Consider the following 17,508-nt stretch of genomic DNA (forward strand, 5'->3'; position numbering starts at 1 on the left):
ATGAACCCTCATCGGCAGTCTGATGCTTGCAACTTGCATCACCGGTCCTGGCTCGATGCTGGCTCTAGCATGACACCTGTGAGGAGCTTTCACCAAGTGCACCGGTCAGTTGCTGCGCATTGGCGATACCGTGCGTATCTCTGCATAACATGGTGCTTGCTTGCTCCGTCGCTCCCCATAGTAAGCACAGGTGTTCCTTCGTGCCCTTTCCGCCAATACCTCTCTCCGGAATCTCGCGTCAAGCTCCGCGCTTGATTCCTTGACTGGCTCCTCTTTGCTCCACGGCTCTCCCCTGTACGCCCGGGAAGTTAGGTCAGGGCTCCCCCTGACTCAGCCTAACTCCCCGTATGCCCCCACATTTTTTTGGGGGGGCTGCCTCCTCACCTCCTGAAATGGAGGATATAATGCCTCATACCTCCGTCGTTCCCTCTTAGCTTCCTTAAGCTCCTCCTTCGGGCGCTGGTACTCCCCAGCCTGCCTCCATGGTCCTTTACCATCCAGGATCTCCTCCCATGTCCAGGACATCAAATAGCTCTCTTGCTGCTCCTTCCTCCGCTGCTTGGTCCTTCTTTGGTGGGTGGTTCTGTAACACTCGTCGTTGAAAGGGGACCAAAACGCAGCAGGTAAAGTGCTCATCCCCTTATTTATTAAAGAAAACACTTAATCAATACAAAAAACAAACGACGAAAACAGTCCAGTAAGGTGCATAGACTATACTAGAAACAACCACCCACAAAACCCAGTGAAAACAAACACAACTAAATATGGCCTCCAATTAGAGACAACAACAACCAGCTGCCTCTAATTGGAGGTCATTGACAAAACTCACATAGAACTAGAAAAGCTAGATAAACATAGAAATAAGAAGACTAGAACCTAAACCCACAATACCCAACCACACAAAACAAACACCCCCTGCCACGCCCTGACCAACTACAATGACAAATAACCCCTTTTACTGGCCAGGACATGACACACGCCCTGGAATACCATCCGGCCCTGCTGCTTTGCAAGTGTTGACCAGATTAAAATCCTTACACACGTCAGCCTCGGAGAGCGAGATCACCCAGTCCTCTTGGAGGTTGGTGCCCTCGTGCACGGCTTGGTGTTGTTTTTGTCAAAGCGTGCATAAAATGCATTGTTTGTCTGGAAGAGAGGCATTGTTAGATACATCACAGCTAGGTCTACCTTTGTAATCCGTAATGGACTGTAGCCCCTGCCACATGCGTCAAGCATCGGCGCCAGTGTAATAGGATTCGACCTTGTTCCCATATTGTCATTTTGCCTGTTTGATGGCTCTGCGGAGGTCATCAAATCAAATCAAATTTTATTGAATGCATAAACATACAGTATTCAGCAGATTTTATTGCGGGTGTAGTAAAATGCTTGTGCTCCTAGGACCAGCATTGCAGTAACATCTAACAATATGCAACAATACACACAAATCTAAAAGTAAAAGAATGGAATTAAGAAATATAGAAATATTAGGACAAGCAATGTTAGAGTCCGGAGTATAAATACATATACAGTGGGGAGAATAAGTATTTGATACACTGCCGATTTTGCAGGTTTTCCTACTTACAAAGCATGTAGAGGTCTGTAGGTACACTTCAACTGTGAGAGACGGAATCTAAAACAAAAATCCAAAAAATCACATTGTATGATTTTTAAGTAATTAATTTGCATTTTATTGCATGACATAAGTATTTGATCACCTACCAACCAGTAAGAATTCCGGCTATCACAGACCTGTTAGTTTTTCTTTAAGAAGCCCTCCTGTTCTCCACTCATTACCTGTATTAACTGCACCTGTTTGAACTCATTACCTGTATAAAAGACACCTGTCCACACACTCAATCAAACAGACTCCAACCTCTCCACAATGGCCAAGACCAGAGAGCTGTGTAAGGACATCAGGGATAAAATTGTAGACCTGCACAAGGCTGGGATGGGCTACAGGACAATAGGCAAGCAGCTTGGTGAGAAGGCAACAACTGTTGGCGCAATTATTTGAAAATGGAAGAAGTTCAAGATGACGGTCAATCACCCTCGGTCTGGGGCTCCATGCAAGATCTCACCTCGTTGGGCATCAATGATCATGAGGAAGATGAGGGATCAGCCCAGAACTACACGGCAGGACCTGGTCAATGACCTGAAGAGAGCTGGGACCACAGTCTCAAAGAAAACCATTAGTAACACACTACGCCGTCATGGATTAAAATCCTGCAGCCAACGCAAGGTTCCCCTGCTCAAGCCAGCGCATGTCCAGGCCCGTCTGAAGTTTGCCAATGACCATCTGGATGATCCAGAGGAGGAATGGGAGAAGGTCATGTGGTATGATGAGACAAAAATAGAGTTTTTTGGTCTAAACTCCACTCGCCGTGTTTGGAGGAAGAAGAAGGATGAGTACAACCCCAAGAACACCATCCCAACCGTGAAGCATGGAGGTGGAAACATCATTCTTTGGGGATGCTTTTCTGCAAAGGGGACAGGACGACTGCACCGTATTGAGGGGAGGATGGATGGGGCCATGTATCGCGAGATCTTGGCCAACAACCTCCTTCCCTCAGTAAGAGCATTGATGATGGGTCGTGGCTGGATCTTCCAGCATGACAACGACCCGAAACACACAGCCAGGGCAACTAAGGAGTGGCTCCGTAAGAAGCATCTCAAGGTCCTGGAGTGGCCTAGCCAGTCTCCAGACCTGAACCCAATAGATAATCTTTGGAGGGAGCTGAAAGTCCGTATTGCCCAGCGACAGCCCCGAAACCTGAAGGATCTGGAGAAGGTGGAGTGGGCCAAAATCCCTGCTGCAGTGTATGCAAACCTGGTCAAGAACAACAGGAAACGTATGATCTCTGTAATTGCAAACAAAGGTTTCTGTACCAAATATTAAGTTCTGCTTTTCTGATGTATCAAATACTTATGTCATGCAATAAAATGCAAATTAATTACTTAAAAATCATACAATGTGATTTTCTGGATTTTTGTTTTAGATTCCGTCTCTCACAGTTAAAGTGTACCTATGATAAAAATGACAGACCTCTACATGCTCTGTAAGTAGGAAAACCTGCAAAATTGGCAGTGTATCAAATAATTGAGCTCAATTTTGAGTGCCATAGCAAAGGGAATACTTATGTAAATCAGGTATTTCTGTTTTTTTTTATATATATATATATATATATATATATATATAAATTTGATAACATTTCTAAAAACCTGTTTTTGCTTTGTCATTACGGGGTATTGAGTATAGATTGATGAGGAAAAACATGTATTTATTCCATTTTAGAATAAGGCTGTATGTAATGTGTTGTTACAGACCTAACAACACATTACAAACTGTTACAGACCTATATCTATCCTACCCTGCCTTTCTAATGTCTTCGAAAGCCAAATTAACAAACAGATCACCGACCATTTCGAATCCCACCATACTTTCTCCGCTATGCAATCTGGTTTCAGAGCTGGTCATGGGTGCACCTCCGCCACGCTCAAGGTCCTAAACGATATCATAACCTCTATCAATAAAAGACAATACCGTGCAGCTGTATTCATCGACCTGGCCAAGGCTTCGACTCTGCCAATCACCGCATTTTTATCGGCAGACTCAACAGCCTTGGTTTCTCAACTGACTGCCTCGCCTGGTTCACCAACTACTTCTCAGATAGAGTTCAGCGTGTCAAATCAGAGGGCCTGTTGTCCGGACCTTTGGCGGTCTCTATGGGGGTGCCACAGGGTTCAATTCTCCGGCCGACTCTTTTCTCTGTATACATCAATGATGCCGCTCTCGCTGCTGGTGATTCTCTGATCCACCTTTACGCAGACGACACCATTCTGTATACTTCTGTCCCTTCTTTGGACACTGTGTTAACAAACCTCCAAACTAGCTTCAATGCCATACAACACTCCTTCCATTGCCTCCAACTGCTCTTAAATGCAAGTAAAACTAAATGCATGCTCTTCCACCGATCGCTGCCCGAACCCGAACATCACTACTCTGGACGGTTCTGACTTAGAATATGTGGACAAGTACAAATACCTAGGTGTCTGGTTAGACTATAAACTCTCCTTACAGACTCACATTAAGCATCTCCAATCCAAAATTAAATCTAGAATCAGCTTCCTATTTAGCAACAAAGCATCATTCACTCATGCTGCCAAACATACCCTCGCAAAACTGACTGTCATTTACAAAAAAGCCTCCAACACTACTCAGCAAATTGGATGTAGTCTATCACAGTGCCATCCGTTTTGTCACCAAAGCCCCATATACTACCAACCACTGCGACCTGTACTCTCTCGTTGGCTGGCCCTCGCTTCATATTCGTCGCCAGACCCATTGGCTCCAGGTCATCTATAAGTCTTTGCTAGGTAAAGCCCCGCCTTATCTCAGCTCACTGGTCACCATAGCAGCACCCACCCGTAGCACGCGCTCCAGCAGGTATATTTCACTGGTCACCCCCAAAGCCAATTCCTCCTTTGGCCGCCTTCTCCTTCCAGTTCTCAGCTGCCAATGACTGGACCGAATTGCAAAAATCACTGAAGTTGGAGACTTATATCTCCCTCACTAACTTTAAGCATCAGCTGTCAGAGCAGCTTACCGATCATTGCACCTGTACATAGCCCATCTGCAAATAGCCCACCCAACTACCTCATCCCCATATTGTTACTTATTCTTTTGCTCCTTTGCACCCCAGTATCTCTACTTGCACATTCATCTTCTGCACATCTATCATTCCAGTGTTTAATTGCTAAATGTTCATTATTTCTCCACTATGGCCTATTTTTTGCCTTACCTCCCTAATCTTACCACATTTGCACACACTGTATATAGACTTTTCTATTGTGTTATTGACTGTACGTTTGTTTATCTAAAGTGTAACTCTATGTTGTTTGTGTCGCACTGCTTTGCTCTATCTTGGCCAGGTCGCAGTTGTAAATGAGAACTTGTTCTCAACTGGCCTACCTGGTTAAATAAAGGTGAAATAAAACAAATACAATTTTTAACAAAATGTGGAAAAAGGAAGGGGTCTGAATACTTTCTGAATGCATTGTACATATGAAATGGGACTTGTTGTATGCGTACGTGTCCTCAGCTGTAGCCTCTGGATTGGCTGCAATAGCCCTGTGTGCGGTAGCTCAGTCCTTTAGTTTAGTGGCAACCTCAGTGTTAATACAGGGCTTTTGATTGGGGAAGCAGCGAACCTTTGCTGTGGGGACAACATTGGCGATGAATTTCCTGATAAAGAATTTCCTGATAAAGCATTTCCTGATGAAGTCTGAGATGGAGGTGGTTAGCTCGTCAATGCTATGTACTAGTTTAGATGATATTCTGAGGTAAAAACTTGGCTTGCAGACATTGCGATGTTACTGTCCTTGCTAGGTGTTTTTTATGGGTTTCTTACCACTATAGTACTTTGACAACACAAACTTGGTCCAGGGGAGATACTTGTGTAATGTAAAGAGAGGGATCTAAATTCAAATCTCTCTTTAAAAAATATCTCCCACACTACTTCTGAAGGTAGTGTGGGAGACATCTACACCATATACCCCCCTCTGAGAGGTACAGTGTAGACAACAGCTCTCCCACACCATGTCCCTACAAGAATTACCTTAATTATCAGTAGACATTATTTTTGCTCTCTTAGCCAAATTGAAAATGAAAGGCTTTTAAAATATCCACACATTTGTGAATCATTGCATTAATCAAGTGTGTAGCACACTATGTGCAACATGGTTTAGATGAGAAGCTCCTGTACAGTTTGAATTGCTATCCTTATTTTGTTTGTCTATGTATTATGATATTTACGGTATGCTAATAGCTGCACATCCTATGCTAGTGTAAATGGAAAACTTGCAAATCTGATATTGAAGAGAAATAGATCTCACTCGACATATTTTAGTCATGTAAATCCACTCTGTTCCTGTGCTGTTATGTGACTTGGTTCAGGAGTGTGATGGTGTCAGAGAGGGTTAAGGTTCTGTTGTTGTGAGTCTGATCTCTCTTTTTTTCTTTCTCCCCAAGAAAATGCAGAGACAGTCAAATGGAAACAGATGCTCCTCCTGCCACTGAAAGAAAGAAAAATAGAAAGAAAGGAAGATTTTTTTTTTGATTTACAGTGTCTAATTATTCCATTCAACAGTGACTGACCCCCCAGTTCACCCCACTCTGTTGAGATGTGCATTAGCCTGTACTGATATGGGCTTCGACAAAATAAGCATCTCTCTGTCTGTCTGTCTGTCTCTCTGTCTGTCTATCTTTCTTTTTCGCATGCACGCACGCACACCCCCCCCCCACACACACAAAGTCAAAGTAGGTACCCTTTTCTTCATGTGTTATTGTTCATAGTTAATTGTCAGAATATTGCTATTAGTCATCAGAAAGAAGTAGCAGAATATCAAGGCAGCTCAAGGCGGAGCTCTGGTGTCTGGGACTGTCTCTAATTTTAGCACCTGGAGTTCAGAAGCATACCATACAGTTTAGCCATGACACGCTCAGACACAATAAATCATAAAACCAACCACCAAACATGGAGACGTACAATATGTTTCTCATGACTTAAAACGATTCAGTCATTTGAAATGCTAATAAGCTTTTTTTTATGAAAATAGAGTAAGAGAAATGACTAAAGAGAAATTCAGAAAAAGTGCTGACTGAAGTATACAAGGCTGGTAAAATATGGATTTATGTATCTCTGTCATTTTATACTTTTCTTATAGAATGTAATGAAACCTAAAACATTTAATATGGACAAAAATAGCTTAAATAGCCCACAAATCCATCCTGCACCTCCCTTGTATTTCCCGGAGACTGTCCTGAGACCCCTTATAACACATGCAAATGTTTATGAGGAAATTAATACAAAATTGTATTCTTAAAAAAATATTGGTTCAATCATTCTGCAGAGACTTTTTACACATCCTCAAATATAAATCTGTATGCTATAGGACCACAAATATTTGACAATTTATGGGCATCCGATTTTATTCATATCCTTGTTTCTCTATTGGTTTTGTTGACTTACTCTATATTTCACTTGACTTACTCTATCTACAAGGCCTCTAATAGTTTAATCAATAACAATGCCAACAACTTCCATGTCCTCCACTGACTGACCACCTTTTATGCTGGCTTATGGCTCTCATCTCCCGCTCGTTCTCATGTGAGCACAAGGCACAGCTTGGAGCCCTGTCTGTTACTCAGCCTTTCATAGGAGCTGTACATTTAGCTTTTGTGTGGTTGCTCTGCTCCTGTAAAAGACATGCATTACATTTCTCAACCTTGAGTATAGGAGCACAAATAGAACTCTACAATGGGGGCTGTCAACGGAGTTTAGGTTCAGTGAGTCATCTACTGTATGTGCAGGCTCTCATCTCAACTGCTAGGAATCAGTATGTTCTTTACCCTACTTGTTAGAAGTGTGCAGAGACCCAGATAGTTGTTTTTTAGTTGAACACATTTCAGGGTATGTGTGCTGGGTTGTTCCATGAAAATAGTGCCTTTTGCGTCCCTTCGATATTTGAAGTAGAAATTGTGCACAGATATAGAATATAAAACCCAATTATATTCAATGAAGGGCCCTTTAATATAGACCACATACAAAATGCTATAAATGTTATTATGAATAAAGACTTGCTAAAGTGGAAAAATTCAGCATTTTGACATGTCCCTCTGTGCACCTTCTGTGACTTCTAGGAAGATTTTAACCCACTAATCTCCAACATTTCTCCAAGTTTTCACCATCATTGTGAAGTTTTAGTTATTATCAAATCAAATCATAGTTTATTGGTCATTTACACAGTTTGGCAGATGTTATAGCAGGTTCAGCTAAATACTTGTCTCACTAGCTCCTTACAGTGTGTCACATGTATTGCCGTGTTGAAGGGAGGACCAATACGCAGCAGGAATGTGGATGCTCATCTTTTAATTAGATATAATGAAGCATACACAAGAAAGACGAAGGACAGTTTCACAGGCTAAAGCAATAATACTTAGCAGTGCAAAATGTAACTACCCACAAATGACAAACCAAACACACACCTACTTATAGGACTCCCAATCAGAGGCAACTAGAAACACCTGCCTCCAATTGAGAGTCCAGCACCCAAACCTACGCATAGAAAATCTAACCTAGAGCATACTAATTCAGAAACATACACCCAAAACCCAGGAACACATAAATAACACACCCCTCTAAACCACACACAAACCCCCCCCCCCCCTACAAAACAAACATACCTCTGCCACACCCTGACCAAATATAATACAAATAATACCTAAATACTGGTCAGGACGTGACACAGTGCAGCAATAATGTTAAACAAGTACACAAATAATAATCCAAAACTAGAAACAAAAATGTTTCTTCTGTGTTGTTTTGACAAAGTAATTTCTGGTGATTTATTATTTATATAAAATGATTAGTGATTAATTTTAAGAAAAAAATAAAAAACTGTCCTTCATTTTAAGGTTAACCCTGTTACTTGAACTGAACTCTCATTTTAATATGCTGAAACTATTCCTTTTTAAATATTTTTTTCAAGAGAAACATTGAACATCAACCTTGTGCAGGTGAGCTGGTTCTACTCTTTTTGGCCATTTTCTGGTGTTATGTGGTGGAAAGCTGAGTTAGTCAAGTATAACACGTCAACCCTGTTACCCGTAGATAGACAGGCTAGAAATGTATTAACAATGTAAAAACAAAAATGGTGAAGCTTGCATTCAATTGGCCCTCCCTGTTGCACACAACAAGTTTCCATTCCTCCTGTCAAAAGGGGATTCATGGCTGATTTAAGATGGAATCATCAACCCTGTTACTTTACTTCTCACTTAATAGCCAGTTACTATAGTCATTTTTTATTTAACCTCTTGAGATGGGAAAACAAGTCGAACATCTGCTCTTTATGACAGAATGTCATATGACAGAAACAAAACATTTTTTCACTAAGTTACACTACTCAAAAGGCAACCAATTGGTGGAGTGACCCCCGCTTTAGATTCTGTCTTTGAATTTATTTTAACAAATGCCTCATTGGTACCGGTAGACTAGTCTGTTGTAATGTGATGCTCTCTTCTTCAGCAAATGCCAATGTTTAGGTAGCTGGTTTTCTCAACTCCACGATATGTACATCTTGGTGGAGTTGGTTTGCGATGACTGTGGGCACAGTTTACCTCCGACTACATCGAGTCACTGTCAGTCGGTACTAGTAAACAGTTAGTGGTTGTATTTGACAAAAGTTTTATTCAAAAGTAGAGATTTCAGCATGCAAAAAAATTTACGTAGCTACAGTGGACAAACATAGGCACACGGCAAGGGTTTAATAATGCCATTTTTTACAAGTTTCGACTGACAGTGACTCGATGCAGTCGGAAGTACAGTCCGACCACAGTCGTCTCCGCTTAACTCCATTGATGTACATTGTGGAGTTGAGAAGAACTTGGCTAATGTTTAGGGAACACTTTCAATTTCCCTTATACCTGCGCAATAACACTCAGTACTATAGTAACACTATTGTATTAACATATTATTACATGGTAATTTAGTAATTATTTGTCGTTTTTTTGTGGAATAAGACCATATTTTTGTTGGAACTGCAGAACCGTCATTTGGTGTAATGTAATTTCCTTTCTTTTCCTATGTGTGGAGCTCCATATCAAGTGACAGACAAATTAATAACATGAGTGGATATAAACAACTCACTGTAGGCATGTATTGCATGTAGGTCTATATGATTGCATATTGTATACCGGTAGCAGATGAGGTGATTCTCCCTTGACGACGTGAAGCACTTTTAGCTCATTGGAAAAGCCTGTATAAATCCAATCCAGATATATGGCGTTCAAAAATGCCAGATGGCAAATGCTTCAAATCAACCTGAGTGCATTTTTATTGTCATTTATGAAAGCTGCAATAGTATTTACCAAGGTGTCCATGGGGTTTCACTGGTCAGCCCAGTTATTTCCCTATTTGTTTAGTGCTGGCTGTTTTCTCCATTTCATTTGACTTTATTTGTGAAGAAATAAAAACGGAACAAATATGGCTTGTGTCAACAACAAAAGACATGTCATGACATCTCTCTCTCAGGGCAGCATTGACAGTTAGAAAATGAGTTGAATAAATATGCCACTCACTATATCCCTTCTGTCAAAACCTCATTGTGCTTGACTATTGTGTGTCTTGTGCCTTCAAACGGATATATGTATATATCGCTTAGCATATCAATATTTCTCCACTGTTGTATTTCTGGCTTCCCTTTCCTATGCATACCATGTGTGGACTGGAGGCAGGGAGGCAGGGAGGCAGGGAGGCAGGGAGGCAGGCTGGGCTATTTGACTTGGTGTTAGTGAGGTAGTTCTCAGGCGTAAGGCCTCATGACAGATACTTTACACATGCCAGACTCTTAGACAATGGAAGACTGTGAGACAATGATAAAATGTTCATATCAAAAGCATTTACCCCTCTCCAGGCGCCAGACTGTCTAACACTGGCTGAAATTGATTCTTAATTGGGTTTGTATGGACCCTCGGTCTACTGTTAGGGAGCAGCACACAGAGCTGTGCTGAGGAGGAATGGACTGAGACTTGCTCTGTTTCTGCCGACCAACCAGGAAATGTGATAACACCAAATGCTCGACCCCACTGGAAGAAAGAAAATACATCACATTGTTTTCTTTTTTTATCTTGCAGGAAGAAATTATGAAATGGATTATATAGTGCATCTTGAAAAATAATTCAAAGGAGTGTTCCATCATTTGGACACGCTTGAGCAAAGTCTCTAATACAAAGAGATGTCATTACTCATCAGCAGTCACAAGCAGTTGGTGTTAACCAGCTGTGGTTGCTAAATGTATTTTCTGGAAAACCTGTCTTTTTTGTTGTTGCAGTAAATCACTCCGGGTTGCTGCGGAATGTGAATGCTGGACCAGTGCTCCAGAACAGCTTGGTCTTGGTAAAGGTGATGTTTTTTTTTTCTAGACTGACTTCCTCATTATCTGTTTTGGCTTGCCATGCGTGCACACTGAGTTGTGCTGCAGAGGCCTGCCTGGTTAAAAAATGAACTATAGGAGAAGGGGCCATTTTGCTTCCCAGTGTTTTTTGACCCTGGTCCTCCAGTGAAGCTCAGCATGCCAGTGCCTCTCCCGGAGTGGGAGGGAGGGAATAAGGGAGGGAGGTTACCCCCACCTTGTTTGAGCTGATGAATTATTTTTCCCCCAGTCACAGAAGGAGCTTGTTAACAGTACAGGTGGAGGGGCTGCAGGGAGACTGAAGAGCCGCTCCACAATACCTTATTCAGGGAGAGGGAGAATCTGCTGTGGATTATGTCTCATCTTTGGCCTCGTCTGGACTCAATTTCATTTCTTTTATTCAGACTGAGGGGTTCTTCTTGTTAGTTCTTGTTGTTCTTCTCCCATTTTTGATGGCCCAACGCAATGTCATATAATTCAGAAACATGACCTGGAGCATGTTATAATAATGATAATTATTATTATTATGATTATATAACAACATGCTCCAGGTCAGATAAGCTGCTTAAGCAGTCATAAGAGGTCATAAGAAGTCATAATAATAATAACTATTTTTATTATTATTATTATTATTATTATAACAATTATGATTATGATTATTATTATGATGATGATGATGATGATGATGATGATTATTATTATTATACTTTATCTAGCGTCCTGAGTTTTTCCTAGTCAGGTCAAAGTCTACCGGCCCTAATTATCACTATTGTTACTGTTGTCATTGTTGTCATTGTTGTTAATATTTTATAATTTGCCATCCCGCTGTGATCCCCTTGACACCAGCAGGGTGGGTATTGTTGAACATACCCCTGCCGTACAGCACAAAGCTTTGTACATTGCATTGCCAGACACCTGTAGAGAGCAGGTGAGCAGGGTGGCATTGGATCACACCCTCCCTGTGTCTGTCACCCTCACCCCCGCCACCTCCTGCTGCCCTGCAATCAGCTGGTGGGGGTGAGACTGTTGCTGTAACCGTAAATTGGGCCAGTCACCCAGGGTGGTCTTCCTCACCCATCCCAGCCAGGGTGGGCCTGCCTGGGCTTGGAGCCTGAGCCCTCTCCCTCCCCACCACAGGCCCAGTGGCCTCATCAATGTCACTTTGGCACTTCTATTCTATTTTAGTCCACAAGTCAAAACAAATGGGGATAGGAAAATAACCTGCTTTAAGTAAAGGTATGTGCTGTATGTCTTGTCTTAAGCACATGGTGGTCCCTGCTTCCTGTCCCATTTTACACCACCAGAACACTGTGGAGTATGTAAAGTAGGAGGGAAGAATTTACAAGGCAACACTGGAAAGCACCTCTTAAATTTAGCTCTTAAAATTTCTGTTGAGAATTAGGAGCCACAGACCGACTATGGAAAAGGAAACTCTTGTCTAGGTCTGTGCTAGGTTCGGTAGGTGGCTCAATATCACAGTTGTTCCCTCCTGGATCATGATCATGAGGCAGTTGGATGAAACTCAAACTAAGGCCAGTTTTGACTTCTTAAGCAGCTTATCTGCTCTCCAGCCAAGATAGTGAATACTTCCACTATTGTCATTGCTGGACTTTTTACCTCCATGTCCATAAGCCCTCCCTCATTCCCTCTCTCTGATCCATGGAAAAATAATAAAGTATCTCTCTTTCTTTCTCTTTCCTTCTCTCTCTTTCTTTGTTTTAGAACAGAGTTGTCATTAATCCTAAAAAAAGACTTCAATAATATAAAAAAAGGGATTGTTGCCAAGAGAGTATGGGTTGGGTGTTTTCCCAGCTACGGTATTTTTCTTCTGTAGTGGTCTTCTCTTCACTATTTGAAGGGCTATTTCTCATACTGCGTAGAACAAAGACAGAATGTGGTGCCAAGTCAGATTCAAGTGTTCCTGTTTAACAGGCTTAAATACATGATTGTCTATTCAACTGTTGTCTTTTTGTTAATGGGAAAATGGAGTATGGAGAGGGGGATACATTCCATTATGTTCTCTTAGTTGGTAATAAGCAGATTAATAATTAGTAATTATTTGTAAATAAATGCCAATTAATTTAAGGGAGTTAGTACTCAATGCACGATTAATTAATGAACAAGAATTAAATGTTATTTCAGAAATCTCTTCAATTTTTCTAGAACAATCCAATGGTTGGCGAGAAAGTCATTGTTTGGTTGCAATTGAATTATGTGTATGATAATCACAATAAATTGTTTCTATTTTTTACAACTGCAATAATTCATTTTAAGGTTTCTATTATAAAGAAAATGTTTCTATGATTATGGGATCATGCACAACCTTCTAACAGGATAGATCTGTCAGCTATTGTTTCCTCATATTCCATAAACAAACACTTCCTCTTACCCGGTTGTTCCTATATATCTGTTTTTAGGTTCTTAGACATTCTGAGGCTCTTTGCGTAAATTCAAATTGGAGTTTTTTATACTTTATTGCATTCCATCCTTAACCAGATTGCTCTTGTATTTTAACGGGTAGAGTGCTCCTCTGTAGTTGTGTTCAGAGGCAGCAACCGATGCCAGATTTGTGACCAGTTGTGGTCCAAAGAACAGCACCACAGGGAACTTCACTCAGATTTCAGTTTCTGAAATACAGTCCCTGCCTGGGGGAACAGACCCTTTCTCTATCCAATATTTCAAATCAGAGATGGGGTAGAGCTGTATATAGGCTCCACTGGAGAAGACCAAAAGGAAAAGGAAGAGATCTACATGTAGAAATCATTAGAGAAGTAAGGGGAAACCAAACAAAGGTAGACAGACAGTATGAGATCAGTTGAATAGACTACGTGTTGCTTGGTGCCCATAGCTACAGCACCACACATGAATGACCCCTGGACAGGTGCAGAGGTCTTACGAGTCTGGAGGGAAGCTTAAGAGCTCTCTGCACTTTTACAAGGCCAGCCTGGATTTTATGTTAGATTCACCCATGTCTGTATTTAACAGTGCTCTGGCACGTGGTATATGAGATGTGTCTCAAACTCTCAGCTTCATTATGCACTTGTGTCCATACAATGGATGAATGGGGTCATTGTGTCACACAGAACCCATTCCGTTTGTAAAATGTATGTTGTGTAATATGACATGTATTTTTGTTCTCTGGGGCCTTAATTCCAAGTCAATGCTCTGCAACTGAACATTATTGGAGACCAAATGAAAAATGAACTGGAAGGAATAGCTCTCTGTGTGTCTGTATATCTTGAATTACAAATATATTCATACATGAGACAGTCTAGAATGTTCCTCACCGTGCCTTCTTCCTTTACTTCCTGTGAAGTGGAAATGAAACATCCCGTTGGTGAAGCAGCCAGCTGCATTGTGTGTACACAGCATACATTGATTTGTTCCAGTGTGGAATATTTCTTTTCACTTCTTTAAAAGTCCCTCATTGTGAATATGCTAATAGGATCCGTCACGATCGTTGATTCCCTTTGAACTTTTTTATTTAGTCGCGGGTGGAGCATATCACAGAGGTAGAGAGCAGGAGGTTTCTGCCACAAGACCACGGCCCCTCTCTCACCATCTGCCGGACCTCATTTCATTTGAATGATAAATGATCGATTTTTCTTTCTCCTCCAACTCGGAGGCACTTGTTTTGGTTCACTAACATGTTTTTGCAGTTCAAGGCAACAGCCACCAACCATCAGTGAGGATAGTTGTTTCATTTTCTCCGTCAGAGGCTCCCTACCCAGGGTCTAAGGCCGCAGCATACAGGCTTCCATGAACCCAGCAGCAACCGGCAGCATTTTAAATTGGGATTCGAACCTGAAGATATTCTGAGCCTTGCTGTGAAAGCATTGGGTTTTTCTTTCTTTGGAGTAACTGCGGATGAATGGAAAAAGGAATAGGCATCGTGTTTGTCTTTGGAACTGGAAAAGTATTTCTTGCTGAGTTAATTCATTCAGAAAGAAAATACTATTTCAAGACAATACCATAAGCACTAACCAGAAATATAATATGTAGCTGGATCTACTGGGTATGGGCTTACCTATATGAACAGAGGACTATCCAATCATAACCATCCTCATTCATGATGATTGTCCTGGGTATAAGTGGAGGATGTTGGTAGCAGCACTACCAGTAGCAGAACCAGTAGAATCAGTTAGAGAGGCACTATAAACTTCAGCCTTGCACATATAAAGGTAGCTCATTGATTTAACATAGGCCTAGTCCCCAGCTGGAGGTGTACTGAGGCAAATCAGATTCAGACTCTTCCTCAAAGACACACAGCAGTGCCCCACATAGCCACAGAGCTCCTAGCCTCTGCCCTCGAGCATGTCTCCCAATCTCCACACTCCACAGCCCTGTTTCCTATATAAAGCTTCTAAAGGCCCAGCACAGTGAAAATTCAGTTTTCCTATTATTTGTATCATATTGTACAACAGCTGATGAAACTAACACAAAAGTGTGAACATGTTTTATTAGTATTTTTTTCTGATAGTTGCTAGTTTAAAATACAATCTACACAGGATATTTTAATCAGCAGGTTTGCATGGGTGCGAGTTTTGGCTTTCCATGGTAAATTGGTTAATAGAACAATAACAAAGAGAGTTCCAAACCTCTCTGTCAATAGCAGCTAGTTTTCAGTTTCCCCTCGGCACTCCCAGAAAGTCCTAGTAAAATTCTTGCTTGATAAATAGCTTTTTGGTAAAAAGCTATTTTTGCCCATTTTAATGGAAATCTATTACAGTAAGGTACTTAATTGTTACCCATAAATGATTTGATAATGATATAAAAACAGTTGCATTGGGCCTTTAACATGTGCTTACAAATGGATTCAAATCCAGTCATCGAGAGCCTCGTCCCCTGACAGAGAGGAGAACAGCATGTGGCTTCTCAAATAACCGCTGCAGTGTGTATCTTGCAATGGTTAATATTCAAATACTTGGCCATGATTCAGTCAACTATAATTTACAGCTCATTCGTGCAAAATATATCTGAATATAAATGACATCTTGGTTAATCCCCTTTCCCTGGAAGGAATACAAAAACCAATCAACTGACAGCAGAATTTGGAACACTCTCAGAATCCCAGATTCTAGTATGCAGTATTGTAGAGGGAGAAGAGTAGGACTCAACACCGTATCCTCTACTTCATTGCCAGAGTTTCTGGGAGTATGACCTCTTTTAGTTTTTCGGGTAGAGTACCTGGAAAGGGGAATGCCCCTGATACACTGGTCATGATGGAAAGAAAACGAGCGGAAGCCCCTGGGATCAGTGTGGGCAGTGAACCAGACCATTCCATTTCCCTCTCCTATAAAAGCACTCCCTGGCCCTCTGCACACTAGGACCCACAGGCCCTGGACAGAACAATAGGATTCAGCTTGCCATAATTAAACAATTATCAGTAATGCATAAAAAAGTAGCAACTTCCTAAATGATTATGCAGTCTCCTGTTGCTCCACAGAATCACAGAATATGTAGGAGTGAAACATACATAGGTGCCATAATGGAACAACACTGAATCTTAGACTCCGGGGCCCCCAAGGACAGAGCAATGGGCCCTCCTGTTTCACCTTCCCATCTAAACCATTAGGGGTGATAATGGCTAAACATACATACCAGCTGCTACCTTGAAACAGCATCATAAGGAGCTGGGTGTTTAAGTCTCCCATTATCATACCTAAAGTGTTGATCTCCCTAATATACTATCTGAGATCCAAGCAGCACTCCTAGCAGCAATGTGGCGCTAATCATGGGATAAGCTGGAGTGTCACACTGTGAAAACATATCACATTGTCACCTTTGATTCCCTACCACCCAGCTACATGAGAGGCAGGCAACGCTGGTGGCACTGAGCTGAAATAGCAGGGTGGCAGTTTGTTGCAGCGTTGTGAATTTGTTTCAAAAGCCTGTTCTGATCCCAAGAGGGATTTTCAATATGAACTGACAATGTTGCTGCAACACCTTGGGGTAGCTATTACGTCTAGTTTCATGGTGAGTGGAGTGTAGAGCATTAGTCATAGTGGACACTGAGCCTTCTAAGGCTCTATGGTAGAAGTCTAAAGCCAGGGAAATTCTCAATTGGGCAGAAGTCCCGTCCTCTCCTCGTTAGTAGGCGAACCAAGGAGTATGCTCCCCTCCTCATTTACCTACTTCTGCAGAGGATGCACAAGAGTATCCTTTCGATAACTACCGCGGAAGTGTTTTAATATCCGCCACAGACCATTTGAATCAGCTGTTGTTTTCTGGAAGGAGAAAAGCATGAAAACCAAACACTACTTATCCTTTTATCTAGAAAATGTCTTGCACAACTAGCTAGATTGGTTTTCATCACTAAACACATTTTGGGATTCCACCCTTGTAAACGTAATTTGCCTGATTAGTGGATAAGGAGAGTCTCATTTCATACATTCGTTTCCTCTCCTCGCCTCCACTACTCGATTACCTTTAACCTTTTTCAAAGTGGCGAGGAGAAGACGAAGGAGAGGAGGCGAGCAACACCAATTGAGATTCTCCCATAGACTGTCATTTTAGAGTAGACAGCCTTTATTGCAACAC

The sequence above is a fragment of the Salmo trutta genome, chromosome 21 (genome assembly GCF_901001165.1).
Source record: "Salmo trutta chromosome 21, fSalTru1.1, whole genome shotgun sequence".
NCBI classification, from domain to species: Eukaryota; Metazoa; Chordata; class Actinopteri; order Salmoniformes; family Salmonidae; genus Salmo; species Salmo trutta.